The sequence below is a fragment of the Rhinolophus ferrumequinum genome, chromosome 5 (assembly GCF_004115265.2).
Source record: "Rhinolophus ferrumequinum isolate MPI-CBG mRhiFer1 chromosome 5, mRhiFer1_v1.p, whole genome shotgun sequence".
Taxonomy (NCBI): Eukaryota; Metazoa; Chordata; class Mammalia; order Chiroptera; family Rhinolophidae; genus Rhinolophus; species Rhinolophus ferrumequinum.
In genome coordinates, this window is record NC_046288.1 from 27,887,349 (window position 1) to 27,905,154 (window position 17,806).

The window sequence follows — 17,806 nt, forward strand, 5'->3', positions numbered from 1 at the left end:
ACGTAGCAATGTACATTCAAGGTTCTTCCATGTCTTTTGGTGGCTTGATAGCTCACTTCTTTTTATTGCTGATTAATATCCTATTGTCTGAATGTACAAGTTTGTTTATCCATTCACCCATTGAAGGACATCTTTGCTGCTTCCTATTTCTGCAATTACACATAAAGCTTCTATTAACATTAATGCACAGGTTTTTGTGTGGACTGGTTTTCACCTCATTTGGGTAAATATTTAGGAAAGTCATTTCTGGATAGTATGGTAAGACTTGTCAAAGAACAATAATCCAACCAAGTAAATTTGAAAATCTGATTGGCTTAATTAAATAATTCATAAAAAGGGCAGCATTCCATGTAGTAAGTACAGAGGAGCTTTGAGAAGCTGTAAAATATGGAAGGCTTTTATGGGCAGAAATTGGGTAGGACAGGAAAGTTATTAGCAAAAGAAAATAGTAGCAAAAGAAAAGAAAGGATTGTTTCAAGCAAAGCTATTTTCTTTAGGGGAAAGGATGGCTAGGGCTGGGGGGCTGGGGGTGGTTCTTATCAGGCAGAATGCTTCTGGCTTCTTTTGCGGAATGGTAAGGGCTCATGACAGATTACCTCATTAATACTGACCAGAAAATTCCAGACTGACTAAGATTATAGTCCTGGAGAAGAGGGAAACTGCAATTCAGTCAGATATTAAGTCTATGTTCAGTGTCATGGACTTTAGCACAAGTGGCTCCATTTGAGGCCTGTGGTTTTCTCTTTAACAAGCCTAAAAAGTAAAATTGAACAGTCTTCTCTCACTCATGAAAAGTCCCTGGGACTCTTATCAGAAAAGAAAGACATAACCACTAACTTTTTAGTAGCAATTATTTGAGCATATAGGTACTTTGCAATGTCAAAAAAATTAAATGATTTATAAAACTCAACATCCTTTTTAAATCTTAATAAAAGGAAAATCTTGAATTCAAATTTTGGCAATGTCAAATTTAGTAGTTTATCATTTCATTGAACGGTTTCTTGGGTTAGTTGGGTTGGGTTCAAATTCCAAGTCAGCCACTTAATGACTAAATTTGTGCAACTTACCTAGCCTAACTGGGCTTCTGTTCTTTTGTCTTAAAATGAGGATAATAGCATTAAGTGGTAGGGTTATTGTGAGAGTGAAAAGAGATAATCCATGTAAAGTACTTAGCATATTCCTGAGATATATCCTATCAGATATATTCCTGCTATCCAATTGTTGAGTTAGCTTTAAAGCTAAAAACAGTTGTTCACCTATAAATTGTAGTGTTAATTACAAGTTAGACTTATGCAATTATTTTAAAAATCTTGTACATTTGAAAATAAACTGCATGCAGAAGAAACTGTAATTCATATATATATATATATACACATACATACATACATATATATGTGTGTGTGTGTGTATATGTATATACGTATATGTATATACATATATACACACACACACACACACACACACACACACATATATATATATATATTTTTACCAAATGGGTCATCAAAAATTAGTGTAGTAGTAGTATGCTTTTTAAAATAGCACTGATAATTTTGTAAACATTCTGAAAATCCTCACATTGTCGCCCTATTCTTTTTCCATTTATTTATTTTGTGGGTCTTTTCCCCCTTGAATTCAAGTAAATATAAGCTGGCAGGAAGATTGTGAAATCATATATTTGTCTTGTTCTGGTTCCTTTCCTCCTTAATGGGTCTAATTCTCAAAGATAATACCAATATGTAGGCTCAGGTTTCCTCATTCACCCTTTCCTGAACCCTCTACTCCAAATTCATGGCCAATGAAAACATGTTGTGGAAAAAATATTAATAGTAAACTTGCAGCGAGTCAGCTTTGTTTCTGGTACCATGTTAACTGTATCTAATAAGTGGGCTCTATACTGCAGCAACAACAATGAGAAGAGGAGATAGTAAAATTTACAAAATACTTACTATATGCCACCTAGTTTATGTATAATTATTTGTGATCTTCTCATTTATTATATGGACGTGTGTCCTAGAACTATGTTCTGAAATTTGGTCAGCAGGTGAAAGGACACACCTACGATATTGCAATCTAGCAACAAGAAGAACCTTCGTGGTAAAGAAAGAGTGAGAGAACTTGGGCTAATCATAAACCTTTTTCAGAAGGCATATTCTTCATCTTTAAAATGAGCTAGGCCTGGATTGACTTTTTGATGAAAATAATAATAATAATCACAGAGCAAATAGGCCAAAAGTGATAGGACAATGGAATTGAGGAAACATGGTAATCTGGTAATAGGCAGGAGGGTGTTAGCAGTTAGGAATTTGAACACAGGGGAGTTTGTGGTATTCTAAGGCTCAGGCAATACATTGACATCTGGCAGACAGACAGGGTGACAAAGAGCCAAGCAAGTGGGAGAGGTGTTGCTACATTCCTGGAGCTCAGGAGCAGAAATAATTTCCAGACAGACAGAAAAAGTAAGTCTGATTCCTATATGAGGGAAAATAAGGTAACCAGATGAAGGTTCAGATATGGGGGAAAAGTGAGAAAGCTGGAATATAAGGCAGGTTTTAGGTCGTAAGACACAGTCCTGCTCCTGATTTGTAAAGCTGCTAAATCATAGCTATTATGTAATGTTTCATGAGGGCTTATTATATCTCAGGGATATGCTAAGTACTTTACATGGATTATCTCTTTTGACTCTCACAATAACCCTACGACTTAATACTATTATCCTCATTTTAAGACAAAAGAACAGAGCCCAGTTAAGTAAGTTGCACAAATTTATGGTCATTAAGTGGCTGACTTGGAATTTGAACCCAAGCCAACTAACCCAAGAATCCATTCATAGAACCCCGTGACAAAGAACTGAACCAGCTAAATACCGCTAATCTCTATGCACCACCCCTAGCTTCATCTCTACACTTCCGACTTCATCCTCATTCCTCAGAACATAAGGAAATGTCACAGCCGTGGGAATCAGAAAGTTTGGGGCTGAGATTTAGGAGTATTGTTATATGACTTCTATCAGATTCCTGTTGCTGGATCTCTGTAATGATATATAAGAAAGCCTTTTGGGGGAGGGGGTAGGAAGAAACTGCTTTTTAGACTTCTCTCAACTACTTAATATAGCCCAGTATTCTCAAACTTGGTGGCATCTGGTAACATTTAAAAACATATTGAATTTCTGCATCATATTTCTTATCTTTTTCTTCACTAGCTCTCTATAGTTCTGTCTCTGATGAAACCACCTAGTCAGACTTGAGTCAATTCTGAAAGAGGCAAAACATATCAGAATCATTCCAACTTACCTAAAGCCTTCTGCCTTCATTTATAGAGACTCAGATGAAATTGCCATGTTAAAATTTCCTCCAGGAATCTTTCTTGGAGTTAACTAGACCCGAGGGCTGGTAATCTAGGGGTAAATTCTAAAGATCTGAGACACAAAAATAGCTTACACCTATGCTCGTCTGCTGCAATCATGAGTTTCTGTGCTGATCACCCCTTTGTAGTCAGTCCACTTTCTACTATTTTAGCTGTGGTGGAGGAAGACACTTTCCTCTACTCACAAGTTTCTTTTGGCTGGCCTAATAATCAAATTAGCATTATTAACAAGCCAAAATAACCAAATTTAATACATACATATGCATGGGAACACCATGTGTATGAGAGACTCAGAGACTCCACATATATGAGAGGTTCAGAGACAGAAAGTTAAAATGAGGTATATATGGCATGCTGAGCTAAGGATGAGTTAAGTTTCCTTGGGGATTTCAAAGGGTCATTACAGGATGATAAGAAGAGCAGATATTTAGAAATTAGAAGGTTGCCCTATAGATAGGTCATAAAAAGTTATTTCTGGTGATAACTCTTATTATGGGCAATGTTCCTAATTTAAATTCTTTAAGGAAGAGGTAGAAGTTTCTCATGAGCCTGCATGGACTTAATGGCCTTTAGCTCAAAATAATTCATATGCTAAAGTGGCACATTTTGGATGACCTGCTCTGAACCCCTACATAGCCATGTTCTAAGAAAGGAATCCATTTTGAATCTTAATCCACTCCTCTACTTCCTCAATTTGAGGTAAGCTTTGTAGTCTATACTTTTGAAAGTTCAGGGATAAAGAAAGAAAAATGGTAGTAGATTTATGATTTGTTCATAAGAATTGTGAACGAAATAAGGAGTCCTATGGAAAGTAAGCTCACAGGATGACCTGATCATAAATTCCTAACAGGGCAGGTGGGTCGTCATGCCCAGGCATATAGCTTCTTTAGTAAAAGGCTAATCTTTGCCTAAAGCAAGCCCTATCCATTGTTTCTGTTCATCTACGTTAACACACCTTTGAAATGTCCCCTTTGCAGTCCCCTCTTTCTAAATAAAGCGTGATCACCCTCAAGAGAGCACATAATCCTGTAATTCAATCCCAGACTTGCTTTTTCCCACCTCCATATAATCTTCCTCACATTCTTTTCTTAATTTCAAATGCATAAAAGAAGCTGCAAACTATTATTCTCAGAAGCATTTGAGATCTTGTTCCTCAGCATACATCATCAGTTTGGCTCAAATAAACTATTAGAAAATTTCTTTATATGTTTGGACATTCTTACATCAACAGAATGTATTCCTTCTCTGCCTGTTTTTGGTTGAATTGTGCCGCCTCCCCCAAAAGATGCTAAAGTCCAATCCCCAGTACCTCAGAATGTGGCCTTATATGGAAATGAAGTTAAAGGAGATTTTAACACCCCAAAATATGCCCCTTTGGCATACTGATTATTTTAAACTCATTATTCTTAAAAGGCATATGGCATGAAAGAAGCTCTGAGAACTGAGAAGTACCATTTTGTAAGAAACATTTACATGTATAAGAGAAATCTCCATTTGTAAGGGTGCCTCCTTCTGTGTTCCAGGAAGAGAAGGATAATTCTAAATTTCTAGAAACTCTTATCAATGGAGAAGGCAAAGACTTAAATCTGTATAACACCCATATACTTGTTTACTGTGCTTTTCTTAGTAATGTCTCATAACTGATTCCTCAACACTAAAATCTTGTGTTTAGCTGAAGATGGTATTTAAGGTGATGCCTTAAGCCATTTCAAGGAGTTACTAAATTTTCCTAGGTTTCTCCCATGTATACAGGAGTTATATATGTTAGTAAACATATGTTTTTCTTCTGTTCATCTGTCTTATATCAATTTTATGAATAGTCCAGCCAAAGAACCTAGAAGGGAAGAAAGGAATATTTTCTACTTCTTCAGGGTTATTACAGATGTAATTAGTCAAGATAAAAATCTAACTGTAGTAGGGTGGGCCCTTAATCCAAAGTGGTGATGTGCTTACAAGGAAACAATGTGAAGATATGAGGGAAGAAGTTCATGTGGAGATGGAAGTGGAGATTGGAGTTATGCAGCTGAAAGCTGTTGATATCAGAAATGTCCAAAATTGTAGAGAAGTTTGATAAGAGTTTATTGAGACAAACTGATGACATATGACATAAGATCTCAAATGCTCCGGAGAGTAACAGTTTTGCAGTTTGTTTTATGAATTTCCATAGAACCCCCTTTTTTTTGGTCCACAAGACTAAGGGATACCAAGGATTGATGGACACAACCAGAAGGTAGGAGGAAGCAAAGAAGAATTCTAACCAAAGTCTGAAAGGAAGTATGGTCCTGCTGACATCTTGATTCTAGACTTCTAGAATCCAGAACTGTGAGAGAATTTCTGTTGTTTTAAGCCTTCTAGTTTGTGGTACTTTGTTATGGCAGCCCAAGAAAACTTCCCTTTTTCTACATAGAACTTCCAAAATTTTTATAAGAGTTTATTTGAGCCAAAGAGATGATATGCTTGGAAGCAAGATCTCAACAGACTGAGGAAAATGCTTCTTATCGTGATAGTTTGCAGTTTTGTTTATGCGTTTGGATTTAAGAAGGTAACATAAGGAAGATTAAATGAAGGTTGGAGAAAGCAAGGCAGGGATTGGATTACAAAATATTTAAGAAGACTATGTGTTCTTTTTAAAGATTTTTGTTAAAAAAAGATAGCCAATGTACGTTATATCAGTCAGGTGTACACCATAGTTTTTCAACATTTATATACCTAAAGAAGTGATCACCAAAAGTCCATCAACCATCTGACTCTATATTATTCTATCACAATATTTTTGACTATTCCCCATGCTTTATGTTATATGCCCATGACGTATTTGTTTTATATCTGGAAATTTGAACTTTTTATTCCTCTTCACTTTTGCCCCCTCTTTTTTTTAAGTTTTCAATTACAGTTCACATTCAATATTATTTTATATAAATTTCAGGTGTATGGCATAGTGGTTAGACATTTGTATAATTTAAGAAGTGATCCCCCTGACTAGTACTCACATGGCACTATACATAGGTATTACCATATTATTGATAATATTCCCTATGCTTTACTTTACATCCCCATTACTACTTTGTAACAACCAATTTGTACTTCTTAATCCTTTCCCCTTTTTCACCCACCTCCTCAACTCCCTCCCATCTGGCAACCATCAAAATGTTCTCTGTATCTATGAATTTGTTTCTGTTTTGTTTGTTTATTTTGTTCTTTAGATTCCATATATAAGTGAAATCACATTGCATCTGTCTTTTTCTGCCTCATACTCAGCACAATACCCTCCAGGTCCATCCATGCCACCACAGATGGCAAAAAACCATTCCCTTCCATGGCTGAGCAATATTCCATTGTATATGTGTACCACCTCCTCTTTATTGGTTCATCCATCAGTGGACACCCAGGCTGCCTCCACATCTTGGCTATTATAAATAATGTTGCAATGAACATATGGATGCACATATCCCCACGAAGCAGCATTTTGGATTTCTTTGGATAAATACCCAGAAATGGAATTCCTGGATCCTTCTTTGTCTTTTGTTTTAGCCTTTGTTTTAAGTCTATAAGTATTGCTACCCAGGGTTTTTTGTTTTTTTCTTTTGTTTTGTTTTTCTAGTTGCATGAAATAACTTTTTCCGTCCCTTGTCTTTCAGTCTGTGTGTGTCTTTCTATCTAAAGTGAGTCTCCTGTAGGCAGCATATGTAAGGGTCTTGCTTTCTTATCCATTCAGCTACCCTATGTCTTTTGACTGGAATACTTAATCCATTTACATTGAAGGTAATTGTTGATAGATATATAGTTATTGCCATTTTATTATTCATATTTTTAATTTTTATTTATTTATTTATTTTTTTCATCTGAAAGGAGTCCCTCTAAGATTCCTTGTAACACTGGTTTGGTGGTGATGAACTCCTTTTGTTTTTTCTGGTCTGGGAAACTCTTTGGTTATCCTTTGATTCTAAGTGATAGCTTTGTTGGGTAGAGTAATCTTGGTTGTAGGTCCTTCTTTTCATCACTTTGAATGTTTTGTGCCAATCGCTTCTGTCCTGCAAATTTTCTGTTGAGAAGTCAGCTGACAGTCTTTTGGGGGCTCCCTTTTAAGTAACTAACTGCTTTTTTCTTTTTACTTTTGAGATTCTCTCTTTGTCTTTAATCTTTGGGCATTTTCATTATGATGAAGTGTCTTGGGTTGGGCCTATTTGGGTTCACCTTGTTTGGGACTCTCTATGTTTCCTGGGCTTGTTTCTCTATTTTCTTCACCAGTTTAGGAAAGTTTTCAGTAATTATTTCTTTAAATAGGTTCTGAATCCCTTGCTTTCTTTCTTCTCCTTCTGGTACCCCTATGATGATGATGTTTTGTTTGACGGTGTCTCAGAGGTCTCTTAAATTATCTTCATTTTTAAAAAATTCTTTTTTTCTTTTCGCCCTTCCAATTGAGTGTTTTTTGCTACTTTCTCGTCTGAATCATTGATTCAATCCTGTGCTGCGTTTTGTCTGCTGGTAACTCCTTCAAGTGCATTCTTCATTTCAGTTACTGTATTCTTCACTTCTAACTGTTTTTTTATTAATCATTTCTGTCTTTTTATATGCTTGTTATCTCTTTGTTGAAGTTTTCACTAAGTTCCTTGAACATCCTTATAACCATCATTTTGAACTCTGTCTCTGGTAGGTTGCTTGCCTCTATTTTGTTTAGTTATTTTTTCTTGAGTTTTTTCCTATTCTTTCATTTGGGATGTATTTCTTTGCTTTCTCAGTTTGGCTGCCTCTCTGTGTTTGTTTCTGTGTATTAGGTAGGACTGCTATGTCTCCTATTCTTGCCGGGTGGCCTTATGTAGTAGGTGTCCTGGACCCAGTGGCACAGTCTCCCTGGTCACCTGAGGTAGGTGCTCCAGGAGTGTCAGTTGTGTAGGTTGTGTGTGATCTTCTGTTATATACGAGCCTTGATCACTATTGGCACATCAGGGAATGGGATTGACCTTCAGGCTGACTGGCTATGGGGTTTGGCCAAGTCCACAGCTTTTCATACAGAGTGGGATTCACCCCAGTGTGCTCTAGTGCCTGTTAAGACAGCCCTTTGGGTGTGCTGCTTGTGGGGCTAATTAAGTGGTGCTCTGCTGTGGTCTGAAGCCAACCTCCAAGTATGTTTGCTCTGGGTCCTCTTGGGAGGGGCTCTGGTGCAGGTCCAAGTCATCCACTGCCTGACTGGCCAGGAATTACCTGGTAGTAGCTACAAAGTGATCCATGGTTGGTTGCTGCTTGTGGTGGACCTGGAGGCACATGGGACAGACCACAGTGTGAACCAAAGATGACTGCCACCAGTACCGGGTCTGGGGTAGCTCCACAAAAAGCCAGGACACACCAAGGCCTGCTGCCAGTTGCTGGTTTCCATAAGGTTCAGCTCTTGTTTATAAAGCCTCATACAGGAGTTGGGTGTTGCACTGTCTCAATGAGTCACTAGAGTGTGGCAAGGAAAGCTCACCAGACCAATTCAGATTTGGCCATGTGCATGGGGAAGGGCTCAACACAGGAAAGATGGTGACTGCCTGCCAGCTGCACTCAAGAAGGACCCCACACAAGGAAAGTGGTGCTATCTTCCCGCCCTCACCTGAAACCACATACCCCAGTCGGCACCCCACACCCCTCCCACCCTCCGTATGTCTCCAATACTTCTTGAGTCACTGTCCCTCCTCCTGAGTCCAGTATGAGTGCCTACAGACAAGTCTATACAGTCCCTTTAAGAAGACATCTGTGTTTCTTGCAGCCTTTCATCCCACCTAGATGGTTGGAATCCCCATTGTTTTTGCAGACAGATGTTGTGAAGTCTCCTCTTCTCTGCTCTAGTACTCTGGGCTTGGGATCCTGGAGTGGGGCTGGGGTCCCTTGCTCCTCCACGGGGAACATCTGTGGCTGAGATATACCTCCCAATTTTCATATACCACACAGAGGTTTGGGGCCAGCCTGTTCCGCATCTCTGCTCCTCCTACCATCCTCAATGTGTGTCTTCTTTATATCCTTATTATATTCTGTTCAGCTAAACTTCAGATGGCTCTGCAGGTCGACTGTTCTATAATTTAGTTGTAATTTTGGTGTGTTCGTGGGATGAGGCAAGCACAGATGTTATTTACTCCACCATCATGGATCTCCAATTACCCAATTATGTGCTCTTTTTGAGGGTGGTTAAAACTCAAGGGTCTGAAAAAGAGGATTACTCTGGCATTTCAAAGACTTGTTAACCTAGATGCTCAAGAACAATGAACTGAGCTTGCTTAAGGCAAACCTTTTACTGAAGAAGTCATATGCCTAAGGTGTGACTACCCACCATGACCTGCCCAGTTAAGAATTTATGATCAGATAATCCTATGAGGTTACTTTTAGACAGATTTATCGCAGCACCCCTTTTTCATCCACACCTTGCTACCTGTCAGTGGAATATAGTTGTCTACTCCAATAATCTTACAACTGACCATGTAACTTGCTTTGTCCAATAAAATATGAGCAGACATGTCACAGGCCATGTATGAGCAAAAGCTTGGAATGTCTTCATGTGTTTTGGCTGTTACTCTTGTTCTTATCCTCCACGGTGAGAATATAACATCCCCAATAACACCTCCTCTTTCATTTTCAGTCCCTGATTAAGAAGACACATGAAATTCAGCAGAACCCAGCTAAGATATAACGATTGTAGCCCTCAAGTAGCATGAGCAAGAAATTAACTTTTCTCATTTAAATCACTGATGCTTTGCAGTTGTCTGTTCTTTCAATTAATGACATCTAAAATAGAAGCCCTGGAAAAGAAATCTACATTTTTTTCAAATGAAATCTTCTGATTAATTAAATAATGCTTACATTAATATATATCATGATATATGTAATATAGGCTAACATAAGGGAAGAAAACTGCATTTTAGTAAAATATTACACAGGACACTAAAGTAATCTAGGGATTATATGCTTCACACAAATAAAAGAAAAAAATAATTGTTCTAAAGTATAACAAACATTTCTTATTTTGTCTAGACTATAAGGCATATATACTTAGTGGTGAGAAGCTATTGTTAAAGAACAAAAATTCAGTTGAGTAAATTTAAAGATCTAATTGACTTTATTGAATGATTCAAAAATCAGGTAGCATCCTATTTAGTAAAAAGAAATGTCTCCAAGAAGTGTACAAAATGGAGATTTTTTTATAAGCAGGAAGAGGGTGGGACAAGATGTTCAAAAAGTATATTATTTCAGGCAAGGTTACATTCCCCTAGGGGAAGTAAGGGGGTTTTATGAAGCAGATTACCTCACTAGTGATGTAAAGGAAATTCCAGACTGTAGGCTTAAAATTCCACTCCTAGGAGACCTTGAAATTATAATTAGATTAGGTATTAAGCATTGTTATGTAAATAAAATAAAACCCCCAAACAACAACAAATGTTGACTTAGTAAGACAGGTCTTTATTAATAAGAATTATTTGTAAAGTGGCAGGGTATGAGGGTGGAGGGAAGGACTATTGCAATAGGGAGAACATTCTGACCATGAGATCAGTAAGCATCTTAAGAGTTAAGCAAAATAGATACTGTATGATCTTACTTATATGTGAAATCTAAAGAAGTCAAACACTTAGAAGCAGAGAATAAAATGGTCGCTACCAGAGGACTGCGGGGTTGGAGGGAAATGTAAGGGTGCCCAAAATTTAGTTCCATTCAACAATGGAATTTAACTTAAAACCTTTTAAAACTTTTCTTTGCTTCCCTCCTTAATGATTCTGTTTACTCAAGACTATGCATACCAGTTTCAATGACTTTCTGAAACAAACCAGACTCTGGGAAGCACCTTCTTTTCTTTTTCAAATTGTTCAGGAATTGCTGGACCATGTCCCCCTTTCCTTTATTCTGCCTCCTCTTATGTGTCTATAAAATCTTTTGGCCATGTGGGGAACAGGGAGATGGCCTTTGGATAGGAATCCGCCATCTTCCTGGAATGCCAGCATTTTGAATAAATGCTGCTTTTCCTCCACAAAACTTGTCTCTCAATTACTGACTTTGTGAGAGACAGGCAGCTGGATCTTAACCCGGTGACAAAATGGAGAGATGTTTGATAAAGGGTACAAACTTTCATTTATACAATTAATAAGCTCTGGGGATCTAATGTACAGCACAGTAAGTGTAGTTAATAATAGTGTATGCATATTTGAAATTTGCCAAACAGTAGGTCTTTGGGGTGTGGGGAGAAGTTAGGCAAAGGGTTTTTCTTTCATTCAAAGAAATCAAAAAATTTAGAAAGAACCATGCATGTAGAAATGGGATGAAAGAATGGCATGATGGAATAGAAGATAAAAGAGTATTTGAAACTTAGGCCACCCTATTCTTGAGATAGTCTGCTAAGGAAAGGTTGTTTACAGATTCAGGCTGAGGAGAAGACACAGTTTAAGGTTCTGGGGGGAAGAAAGAGAATATTAACCAAAGTTTAGATAGCAAGCATTTTATTTCCATCGATCGTAGGACAAGCAGTTTAGCTAATCATTAATAAAGCAAAGAACGGGAATCTGGAGGGTCTCTGTCTGGCATGGCACCAGTAAAGGGGGCATCCATAAGTCTTACTAGGTTATACTGATACAGGCAAACAAGTAGCCCTCCACTGAAAAACTTTTAAGTTTCCTTTCCTTAAAGTTTCCTTTTGCCCAGTCTTTTAGCTCCTATCCCCTGCTTTAAATAATTACTCTAAAACTTGTAATTCATACTTGTTAATTGCTATTGAAGCCTAATGTTCTTTCCAACTCATTCTGAGATGAGCTTCTGGACAATTAACGTCACCTGATAACCGGGTAAGTGGCCATGGGCTCCATATAGCAGATGGATTTTCCATCAAGTAGCCACCTTGCATTAATAGCTTTGAGCTCAGCTCCTTAAAAATTTTATTAATTAAAATCTATTTTTTCCTCATTCAGGGGCCTTGGGGATACAAATAATACCCCAGCAAGATTACCAGTCCGAACCAAAGAAGCCAACATGATCTTCCAGGCAGATCTCGAGACCCCTTCCACCCATCTAAGATCAGAGAGGGTGAGAGCTCTGTGAATCCCCCAGTAGGTACGGACAGCTCTATGCCCCTGACCAACAGAAAGCAGATACAGAAGAAAAGACCTCTTGTCCCTCACCTTTCCATAGAGATTTTATGGGGATCACGTCTCTCAAGAAAAAAATGAGGCAGGCAGTTAGCGATAGGCATCGGTCTCTATATTTCTGCATGTCCAATACAACCCACAGAATGCCACCACCTAAAACACTTCCCCTCTCTGCCCAAAACTTCTCCTTTTCATTATAATTATCGACCTTATAAGAAAACAAATGGGTACAAAATACCCAACTAGATTAAACCAGTCACACCTGTGCAGTAAAGGCCGCAACGACATTCATTTCACCTTGGCCTTATACTATCATTATAATATGCATATGCTGGGAAATTCATTAATATTATAACGGACTGAATTCTGGGAAGGAACATGTGCAGTCTAAAAAGAGGAGGTAATAGCACCTTGTCAAACACAGGTGTCAATCAAGTTGTCCCATGCCTGGAAAGGAACAGCCCATCTAAAGAAAAAAGGAATAAAAACTCCAAGTCCTCACTAGTCAGCGCCTTTGAGCCTTTGAGACTTTTGAGCCCCTTCTTTTGCTTGACCCACTCCAAACTCTTTGGCGTGGACTTTCACTTCGAATAATGGCCCTTGAGCCACTGCCTTCTGCTTGGGTCCACTGCTACCTCTTTGAAGTGTACTTTTTCTTCTAATAAATTGCTCTTTCACTACTTTACCTTGGTATCTTATTCAAGTCTGTGAAATGACAAGAATCTGGACACCATGCCAAAGAGGGTCCATTCTCCCACAGACAGAGTGGCTAAGATTCCCAGTTTTGTTTGATGGCCTGGGTTTAACCCCAGGTCTGGGAATCTAGCTTGGATTCTGCTGGGTTCAACCCCCAGTGTGAAAGCCAAGCCTGAACATTGGTCTGAGAAGGGCCAGCTCTCTGGTAACATTTTGGTGAGCCAGCCAGGAAGTAAGCCCCGTTTAGGAGATCTCAAAACCTCTCACTCATTCTACTGTGACCTCTATTGTTTGCCAACATTGGCGGGAATGAGACGGACAGTTAACAGCCAGTGGGGTGTCTGCCACTTGAAGACTTCCGTGACGGGATAACCTGGTCTTGGAACAGGTCATTCAGGCCATGCCGGGCTCAAAACAAATCCAAGCACTCATCAGGTCAATGTTTGTATGGCACAATGTCTCTCTGGAGACTTGACTTTTCATTCCCCCTGTTCTTTTGTCACCTTGTCAACATCCTCTGGGGACCTCAAGCTGTCCTCCTTTTCTGCTTTACTTCTTGCTGTGAGTGGCCACATTCTATCTGCCCCATTTCTGTTTTCAGCTGGGCACCTCTCACTAAGGCCACCTTTGAGAGGTTGAACCCACTTTTCTGGCTTGCACCTCTACGTCATCTTTTCTTTTGCCCAACTCAATGGTCTCCATGACTCAGAGGATTCTCCTCAAACCTCCTTCTTCTTTTCCTAAAAACACAAGATTTAGGGTCATTATGGGTTTTCTTTGCTCACCTATGAATTTTAGAGAGGGACCTGACAGATTCTGAGCCATCCCCATTGCCTTTGTTCCAAACTTTCCTAACGATTATTACTAGAACCTTGGCCACTCATGGAGCCATACTTAAAGGTCTCCTCAGCTGGCAGGCTACAAAGAGCTGAACACTCCAACAAGAGACACCAAAGGTTATCATAGGGCATAGTCTTTGGAAAAGTGCCACATCTAAGTTTAAGTTAAAGTGGTATCAGCGCCTACTCAACGGCCACAGACATCTGGCATCCTAAGCCAGAAACCCCTCAGAGGACGCCCCAGGAGTTCTACCCTTAGGTTCCCAGTTCTGCTCGAATGCCCAGATTTAACCCCTGGTATGGGAATCTAGCTAAGTCAGGAACCTCTCAGAAGGATGCTCTGGAGGATCCAATCCAGACTAACTATCCCCTAGGGGGACGCCTCGTAGGGGGAAGTTTTGTCCTTACCTAGGCTCTCCCTTCTTTTGCAGACCAGCATGGGAAATGGGCCACCAACCTCAATCCCGTTGGATTCACCACTCAGCTGAATCCGTAACTACTGGGACAAATGTGATCCCAATAATTTAATGAAAACATGCCTTGTCATTTTTTATAATGTGGTTTGGCCCCAATACAAACTAGGTGACCAAGAAATTTGCCAACTAATGGAAGTTCCAATTATAATACTATTTTATAGTTAGATTTTTTTCTGTAGAAGTGAAGGCAAATGTCAGAAATTCCATATTTTCAGGCTTTCATATACCTCTATCAGGACCCCTCTTTATACCGTGGGAACAAAGGAATCAATATGAGCAAACATCAAAAACAAAGCCCAGATCATCTAGACCTTATAGATGACACCCTATTTAAGCCTCTCTCTCTGCTCCTCGAAGGCTACAAGCTACCCCAGCCTCCCAAGGAAAGCCATTCCCTCCGCCGTATCTATCTCCCCAACCAATGCCCCCTCTAAGAACCCTGAAAATATCCTTAGTCCTCCTCATACCAGGAGTGGGACACTTTCTCCTACCGTCCCACCTTCCACTTCTGCTCTCTTTCCCTTTAGAGAAACACCCGGAGCAGAGGGTACAGTGAGAGTTCAAGTCCCCGTCTCGATAACAGACATTCAACAATGTAAGGAAAAACTAGGCAAGTATTCTGAGAACACTAACAGATCTGCAGATGGGTTTCAAACTTTAACTTTGGCTTTTGATGTTTCATGGAGGGATGTTCAGTTTATCTTGGCCACCGTTGTACTGCTATTGAAAGGGATCACATGTTAGAAGCAGTCCCCACCCCCCGAGACAGATAAAGCATTTGCCAGAAACCCACAAAGCAATGCCCCAGGACCAGATACAGTGCCTTTTGCTGATCCTAACTGGAACTATAACACGGCAGAAAGGATAGCCAGACGTGCCAGGTTTCTAGAAGCCCTCACTAGGAGCATAAAAAAAAGAATTCAAAAGCTCCAAATTATGATAAACTTTGAAAAAGAAAAAAAGAAAACTAAATCGATAGTTTAAAGAAAAGGAAACTCCATCCATTCCCTAATCCACTTATAACCAAGAATACCTGAGGCTAAGGTAACTGAAGGGGGAAAAAAGGACACTTTTAAAACCAAGAGGCTAATTGTATGAATTTAACTCCAAAGGCAAGGGAAGTAAAAACTAAAATAAATGAATGGGACTATATCAAACTTAAAAACTTCTGCACAGCAAAAGAAACCATCAACAAAATAAAGAGGCAACCAACTGAATGGGAGAAGATTTTTGCAAACAGCGCCTCCGATAAGGGGCTAATATCCAAAATATACAAGGAACTCATAGAACTCAACATCAAAAAAACAAACAACCCAATTGAAAAATGGGCAGAGGACTTGAAAAGACAGTTTTCCAAAGAGGACATGGCAAATAGACATATGAAAAAATGCTCAGCATCACTAATCATCAGAGAAATACAAATAAAAATCACAATGAGATATCACCTCACCCCAGTCAGAATGGCTATCATCAAGACAAATAATAACAAGTGTTGGAGAGGCTGTGGAGAAAAAGGAACCCCCATACACTTTTGATGGGAATGCAGATTGATGCAGCCACTATGGAAGGCAGTGTGGAGGTTCCTCAAAAAATTAAGAATAGAATTACCATATGACCCAGCAATCCCTCTCCTGTGTATCTACCAAAAAAATCTGAAACATTTATCCATAAAGACCAGTGTGCTCCAATGTTCATTGCAGCTTTATTTACGGTGGCCAAGACAAGGAAACAATCAAAATGTTCTTCGATAGATGAATGGATAAAGAAGTTGTGGTATATATACACAATGGAAAACTATACGGCCATAAGAAAAGAAGAAATAGGACCATTTGTGACAACATGGATGGATCTTGAGAGTATAATGCTAAGCGAAATAAGTCAGACAGAAAAAGTAGACAACCATGATTTCACTGATATGTGGAATATAAACCAAAAACAACAAAAGAACAAGACAAGCAAATTGAGAAACAAAAACTCATAGACACAGACAATAGTTTAGTGGTTACCAGAGGGTAACGGGGTAGGGACTGGTAGATGAGGGTAAAGGGGATCAAATATATAGTGATGGAAGGAGAACTGACTCTGGGTGATGAACACACAATGTGATTTATAGAGGATGTAAAACAGAACTGTATACCTGAAATTTATGTAACTTTACTAACAATTGTCACCCCAATAAACTTTAATTAAAAAAAAAATTTAAAAAAAGAAATAAAAAGTGAAGAAAATCAATCAATCAATCAAACCAAGCGGCTAATTTTCAAGCCTCGCTCCCAATGCTTGTTCCAGCCTCTTTGCAATAGTAGGGATAATTATAAAATCTCAGGACCTCTCTGCAATTGTTAATACTTTTGTTTATACATATCTGATTTCCAATATCTGTGCTTGTCTGTGTTTTATATATAATAGTGTTTTTGCCTTTGGATGGTATTACCAAATTATATTTGACTGACCTAAAAAAAATTAAGCCCTGAAATAAATTTAAATAATGAAAATTAATTCAAGTACTTCTTAGGATCATGTGATTTAAGAAAATATTTAATACTAAGGCTGGTTTAACTTTTGGTTAATCAGTATGTCTTTTAAGATTATTAACATTATATACGGTATCTTTTGTTTTACATGGGTTAACAAAAATAAATTTGTTATCTTTGTCACAAAATTTGTCAAAAAAATGGCATGGGTAATTACCTTTGAATGTTAACTGAAAAGGTTTTAGATGAAATTTCAGTAATAATTATATAGTGTGGATGCTTGGACGAGGTTTCATTGGTAATTTAAAATTTCAGTTTTATTGTGTTAAATAATAAAAATTTTTAAATATCTAGGTATTTCAAAATAATGAAATACTAATACTGAAATATTAATTATTAGGTAGGTCTGAGTTCATCTACTTCTGGCTCCTTGTCCCAAGAAAGCTAAAAGAAAAAATTATGATCTGTTAATAAATACATCTTATATTTCATTACAAAAGCCTACGCTTTTGAAAGATTGGAAAATGTGTTCCTGGATTTGCCAATGGAAATGCTAATTGCTTGCTTTTAGTTGTCAGTAGAAATTAAGGTTCTGAAGGTTATGGATTCTAATTAATATTAATATGAAAGAAAATAATGTGTGTTTTCAAGGAAGGTATGAAGTATATAAATGCATTTTTCAAAGAACTAAAAGAAAGTAGTTTGTCCTAAGGATGGTTATTTCTGAATGAGTGAGACAAATGAAAGAAACTGGGACAGTTATAGAAGCTTTGTGAAAAAAAATCTTAAGAGAATTTTATATATGGTTAAGCTAAACATAATTAATTAAGTTTAAATATCAAAAATAAGCTGGTGCA